The sequence below is a fragment of the Pseudoliparis swirei genome, chromosome 2 (assembly GCF_029220125.1).
Source record: "Pseudoliparis swirei isolate HS2019 ecotype Mariana Trench chromosome 2, NWPU_hadal_v1, whole genome shotgun sequence".
NCBI lineage: Eukaryota > Metazoa > Chordata > Actinopteri > Perciformes > Liparidae > Pseudoliparis > Pseudoliparis swirei.
The window spans coordinates 20,132,335-20,139,480 of NC_079389.1; the positions used below are offsets into that span (position 1 = coordinate 20,132,335).

Here is a 7,146-nt window from a genome sequence, read left to right on the forward strand (position 1 = left end):
TCTTTTGGAAAAATATAAAAAAAGAAATCAATAGAATTATTGAAGTGGAGGTACCCTCAGACCCATTAATAGATGTGCTGGGGTCTATACCAAGAGATTTAGGGGACACCAATCTGAGGTATATTCTCCGCATACTTTTAATGATTGCCAGAAAAACAATAACTCTGAACTGGAAAGATGCAAAACCACCAACCATAACTCAGTGGAGACAGAGATTAAACCAGGTCCATACAATGGAAAAAATGACTGCAAAATTACAAATGACATTAGATATCTTCACAAGAAGATGGGCGTGCGTGACGTTATATCTAGAGTCGATATTGGATGTAGATAGTATAACTGAGAGGGGTTGATGTTGTACACATACAGTGCAACTGCAAAACAAAGAGGTCTATGAAAAATCTGGGTATGAAATGAATGTCTGTTGTTTTTTAATTTTCTATTTTTTACTTTTCACATTAATGCCTTTTATCTTTCTTTAGTTATTTTACTTGGTACTCCATGCTTACCATTTGGTGTTATGTAGTTTGATAGTTTAGTCCTTTCCTCCCTCCTCATTGGGTCCTACTCTTGGAGGGTAGAAACATGTGGGAGGGGATGGGTGGGAATCTTTGGCGGGTGTTTATGTGGATATGGATGGATTTGGATGTGCTGATTTTATTTTGTTGTAGATATATTACTTTTTGTTGTTGTTTTGTTTTGTTGTTTTTTTGGTGTTTATTTTTTTTATTTTGTTTCTTCTTTCTCCTTTCTTCCTTCTCTTTTTTTCTTTTTCTTTTATAGATGTCAAGGAATAATCTGTTTGTGGAAAATGCAAAATAAAAAGTTATAAAAAAAAAAAAAAAAAAACATAACCTTCCGCATTTTCAATGCGAAGGTAATAAATACACGGCGATAAAAACAGAACCTTCCGCATTTTCAATGCGAAGGTAAATATAAGAGCAGACACACTGCAAATGTTCTGATGAGCTTGCAGACGTGAGGGCTGCATTCCTCGCTGGCACGCCACGATCCCTCCCCGAGCACCCAGAGCCTCTTGTTTATTCCAAAAATCACACCGAAGAATGAAGCTTTGATGCTGTTTTGAAATGCAGTGGCGATCATCCTGTCTGTTAAAGGGACAGAACATCAAAAGTACACGTGTGTCCTGGTGACTGACCTTTTGGAGATATCTGTTGTAGAGAAGTTTTTTCTTCTATATAATGACACTTTATAGCACTTGATCATGACTCAAGATAAGATTGGATTATCTTGACCACATGACATTAAGTGCGATATAGTCCCATTATTTGGAAAGAAGGCATCTGTTTGGCGTATATCTCCAAAACTAATGTAGATTGTTAAATAGCTCGACATGGAAGAGGAACTTTTTTGTGTGTTGATTTTGGGGTGAACTGTCCCTCTTTACCTTCGCATTGAAAATGCGGAAGGTAATGTTTTGATCGCCGTGTATTTTTATTTTTTTATTTTTTATTTGTATGCGTGTTATTCGCATAAGTAAAAAAGTATTAAACCGAATCGCATGAAATTTGGTGAGATGATTGGTTATTATCCGGGGACCATTTGATTAGATTTTGGGATCGATCGGGTCAAAGGTCAAGGTCATGAAAATGTCAAAATCTTCTTTTTACCATAGCACGGTCAATTTCTATCCAATTGGCATGCAACTAATGCCAAAATGTTCATAATTCAATGCCCAATCTTGTGATATGCGAAGGTATGCGCTCTACCGAGTGCCCGTTCTAGTTAAAGGAAGAATTTGCCATTTTTGGAAATCCACTAATTACCCTTCTAGGTGTGATAAGGAATTACATATTAATATCTGTATGATACATATGAACAGCTGGCTAACGTAATGTTAATTAGCAAGGATTAAAGGTCCTAGCAAGTGGATTTAGTTTTCTTTGGACTACCTGTTTACACCTAGATGCAGTCGTTATGCTAAGCTAACTGTCTGTTGGCTGTAGCTTCTGCACCATGTAATCAAACTAGTGCATTTCACATAATGTTTAACTATTTATGGCCTCACAGCGCAGTGAACGTGCATCTGCTCAGCCGTCTGCAGGAGGACACTCGGCTAGGAAGCTCACAGGTGTGAGCTGAAGAAATGTACAGGAGAGGAACGCATGTGCTCCGTGAATCGGACCCTGATAAACAAAGTAAAGACTAGAATGGGCACTCGGTAGAGCGCATACCTTCGCATATCACAAGATTGGGCATTGAATTATGAACATGTTGGCATTAGTTGCATGCCAATTGGATAGAAATTGACCGTGCTATGGTAAAAAGAAGATGTTGACCTATCCATGACCTTGACCTTGACCTTTGACCTGATTGATCCCAAAATCTAATCAAATGGTCCCCGGATAATAACCAATCATCCCACCAAATTTCATGCGATTCGGTTTAATACTTTTTGAGTTATGCGAGTAACACGCATACAAATAAATAAATAAATAAATACACGGCGATCAAAACATAACCTTCCGCATTTTCAATGCGAAGGTAAAGATGTTGCCCGTGTCGAATTTTAATCTGATTATGGTTTCAGTTCCAAGTATCGACTGATCCCGCAGAGGTCGGCCTGTGTCTCTCCCCCCCCCCCCCCCCGCTGGGCAGAAGAGAGGAAAGTCTCCCCTCGAGGCCGTGAAGCCATAAGCGACCTCTAACATCACGGCGCTTGTGGCACGACGCTCTAACTCTACGCCGCGAGAGAAAGAAGAGAGGAACTAGCACATCATGAGCTGGGGATGGTTTTATTTTGTGCCTCGTAAAATGTATTTCTAATGTGTTTTTACAAAGCAGATTCCTTCCTTGAGCATCAATGTTTGCACACCATTACTCTATCCGACATCAAATGGGGATGAATGGCGCCGAGCGGGGATTTTTTTTCGGACCTCTTAATTAACAACAGCTCATCAAGCTTTCAATCTCCAGTGTGAGGAGTGTAAAAAGAGGTTGACTTCATTCGAGGCTAACGCGCTTTTTCCATTTGAGACAACCCCAGCTCCAACACACGCAGGCCTTCACATGGACGTCGGGATTGGATTGAGAGGCTTATGTTGTAGGTGTTGCCATCGGACTGTTTTTTTCCGCTGCCAAGGACTAAAACCCCTCGAGTCGGCCTAATCTTGTAACGTTTCATATCGACAATAGCGAGGCAAAACTGAAGGAAACAAAAAATACAAATAAAAACTAACGGAGAGAAAGTGGTGGGGCGGAGGAGAGAAGGAATAAAGGCAGAGAAACAAAAAGGGTTTTATAAGAAACAGATTGCTAAACATAAACACCAATCACTTGACAGGAGCAGAAACAGGAAATTAAATTCCCAGGAGATGAAAAATGCATCCATGGGAGAAAAAATAGTATCACTGATTCTTTGTATTTTTGTCTGCCGCAGTTGGAGAAGGAAAAGGAGAGTAAATAGAGAGGGAAACAAAGACGAGAGACGAGGAAGACACCAAATGGAAAGAATCAACCGGACCTGGAGGGCCGAGTGGGTGAGGACGAAAAGACAACGCACCGAGGCGTCTTCCCGGCCCGCCAGAGACGCTCCGGCTTCTGTGTTGGCGTCACAGGAGTCGCCTCACCAGTGTTCCCCCTCATCGTCTCCTCACAGGTCTTCAGTCCCTCTTCATGCACACTGTGAAGAGACACAGAAGCCCAACTCGCCACCACGATGTGTCCCCAAGGCAACAAAAAGCAATACATATGATCAGTGATATTAAATTCATCACGCACAAAGTCAAGGGGAGTCATAGAAAGACGGTTAACATGACAATGTCAAGGGATTAGTCAAAATATGGAAACCAGTCTTAGACGTGGTGGACCCCTCCGGGGTGTACTTTTCTGTGCCAGATTAAAAACACTGTCACTGATGCTGACTTGATTTGATTTGATGATGTAACCTTAAATATGTACTTATAGTGGTGATGTGCGAATGTGTTATGTGCTGTGGTTTTTCTCATTATTTTGTATCCATTATCTATTTATATTTTGTGTCTGTTTTTTGTTGTTCTTTACCCTTTTGTTTCTCTTTTCACTTTGTATTGTATCCTTAATGTCCTGTCTTGCTAATTTGTAAAATTTAAATAAATATATAAAAATTAAAAAAAAGACGGTTAAAGTGACATAAAGCAGAACGGCTACAGTTTATTTGCGTGTATTTACTCTTTATCCAGTTGATGTGATGCACCACATTGACCCGGTTTTGATGAAACTATTCATTTTAAAATATCAAAAGGAAAATATATATATTTTGGTAAAATACACGTTCTTGCTAAGAACTGGATGAAAAGATGGACACCGGCCTCAGGTCGGTCTGTTTAGCATGAAGCTACCGCTGGTTAGCGTAGCTTAGCTTAAGACCGGAAGGATTGGTAAACCCACCGGCATGACTCCCAGCTCGTAATGCTGGACACTGTCAATCATGTTGAAGGAGGCAGACCCAAATGCACCTATTTTAATCTACGTTTAATCTGTGATCCATTGTTGTAATAATTAGTAATGAAAATGTGTTGTTGCTTTTTTATTTCTGTTTCTGTCAGTGCTATAGATATAGATATATACTTTATTAATCCCCAAGGGGAAATTTGTCGTCACAGTAGCAGCACCAATAAACTAAACACATGAGAATAAAATATAAAATATAAAAAACAGGGATGAAAGATATAGATGTATACAAGTAAAATATAAAATACAAAATGAAGTATATATATGTATATAAAATGAAACATATATGTATATATATATACACACACAAACAAATATAATACAATGACTGTGCAAAGTATACAAAGTAAAATATAAAATACAAAATAAAATATATATGTATATATATATATACAACATATATGCATACACAATACAATACTAATGACTGCAGTGTAAAATTAAATTAAATATAAAAATATTAAATATAGACAGAGTATATATATATATAATAATAAATCCCCATGTTCTCTATGTTAATTTTACACAATAATGAACTGTTACTTTCCTAAAATAATAAAAATGTGTTGTTTTCTATTCTAATGGCATTAATTACATAACTGTTTTGATAAGAAATAAGAAATAATGTTGCTTTGATCTGTGTTCCTTAAAGCAGTGTATTATTACAGTGTTTTGGGTATATGAGGGTTAAGGTATCTTTTCCCTTGGTTGGCCACAGTATTCAATTTCCTTTAAATCTGAGGATTTGAGAATGAGTACTTTTCCCGAAACAGTTGAACCCCGATGACGATGTGTTGATGCTTCCACGACGACCGTGCCGAGCGACAGGAGCTCCCCTCGGCCCTCGTCTCTGCCCTCCGTTCTCTTCATTTGTCTTTGAGCTTCTGTCTCGTGGAAATTAACAAACATTCTTTGATCCATAACCTGGGTGGAGTCACCTGAACCACCGGAGCCAAGTCGTTTTATTCTCGAAGCAAAAGTCACGACTCGTCACACAGTGAATTAGAGCGGATACCCAAACCTCCCAATTATTGGATTAACATCAATACAAATTTGAATCAGCCATGTCAAAAAAAAAGGTCAAACTTTCGTCAACGTCTGTGTCGCTCATAATGAAAACCGCAACAACAGAAAATTTATTTTCAGTCACTAGAGAGAGGTTTTGAAAGTGAAATATTTGCGGTGAGGGTTCCCCCAGTCCCAGAAGCTAACCGCTGGAAACACACAGTTTAATAACACAACATGATACCCTCGTTTGACAATAAAACCACAAAGTCTCCCGCTTGAAATGTAGTGAAATCGTACTTGACAAGAATTCCTGCCCAATGAAGATGAATTAGACGCTCCTACTGTTTTGGAGAAGCGAGGGTATAGTACTCGTAAGATAATATACAACGTGGCCTCGGGCGGAGGGAGGACCGAAGCCCCCTGACCTCACAGCTGCCCCCTCACGGGCGGGAAGAAGCTCCTCCGTACTGACCTGGAGACGAGCACCGGGGGTACGCCGCCAAACTGGCAAGAGTAGTTGGGTTTTAGGGGCAATGAAAAATAAATTCCTCCTGAAGATGGGCCCCGAGGGGATCCGGCTCGGCCCAAAAGCGGAGGAGAGTGAGCCATGCGGGAGGAATTCCAGGGCGGGGGTGGGGATGTCAAAGACAGGCGGCGGCGTCAGGCTGCCGTACCCGGACCTGTTTACTCAATACCTGATTGAACTGCGCCATGAAGGAAGTCCACATCCAGAGTGGAGTCCAACAGAACTGGCACTAATGTGCGGCGCTGAAACATAAAGGGGGACAATTTTACTTGAAATCCCTTTTTTTGGAATGTATATCCTGTAGGAGACGTACTTTCTTAATTTCCCAGCGATGGAAGGAGACGTTGCTGATTCCAGCGTCTTCACTGAAGCGCTGCTGCTGCCTTCTGCTCTTGTTAAAGCAGCCGGACATCTGAAGACTGGAAACCTTTTTTTTTTTTTTAACGGCCAAGATGGAAAATCCTCCTCTCTCTGAATGTCCATTGCCTGCATTAAAGTCACTTCACGGGCTTCAACCGGCTTCGACATTCTGAAATACTAAACTAACATTCATTCTCATGCAACGTATACATTAATTCTTGCCATGTACGTTTGCATAGAGTAAACAGTACCCCTATGCTTCATAACACATTAACAAATAGAATGGGCACTCGGTAGAGTGCATACCTTCGCATATCACAAGATTGGGCATTGAATTATGAACATGTTGGCATTAGTTGCATGCCAATTGGATATAAATGGACCGCGCTATGGTAAAAAGAAGATTTTGACCTTTTCATGACCTTGACCTTTGACCCGATTGATCCCAAAATCTAATCAAATGGTCCCCGGATAATAACCAATCATCCCACCAAATTGCATGCGAATCAAGAAGATGTTGACCTTTTCATGACCTTGACCTTGACATTTGACCCGATCGATCCCAAAATATAATCAAATGGTCCCCGGATAATAACCAATCATCCCACCAAATTTCATGCGATTCGGTTTAATACTTTTTAGTTATGCGAGTAACACGCATACAAATAAATAAATAAATACACGGCGATCAAAACATAACCTTCCGCATTTTCAATGCGAAGGTAACAATATCAATATTCTCCCTAATATTTCCTATTATAATATCTTTCTATATGTATTAATTTAAAGCATAAGACTTC

At 39.8% G+C, this 7,146-nt stretch overlaps 1 long non-coding RNA gene across 1 annotated transcript; it reads right to left on the minus strand.

The window, feature by feature from the left end:
• Positions 1 to 5,381: 5,381 nt before the first annotated feature.
• Positions 5,382 to 6,945, minus strand: LOC130208600 (uncharacterized). The gene is made up of 2 exons (XR_008834454.1): positions 6,300 to 6,945; positions 5,382 to 6,228 (listed from the first exon to the last, which is right to left on the minus strand). It is a non-coding gene; the product is annotated as an uncharacterized LOC130208600 (long non-coding RNA).
• Between the last annotated feature and the right edge of the window lie 201 nt (positions 6,946 to 7,146).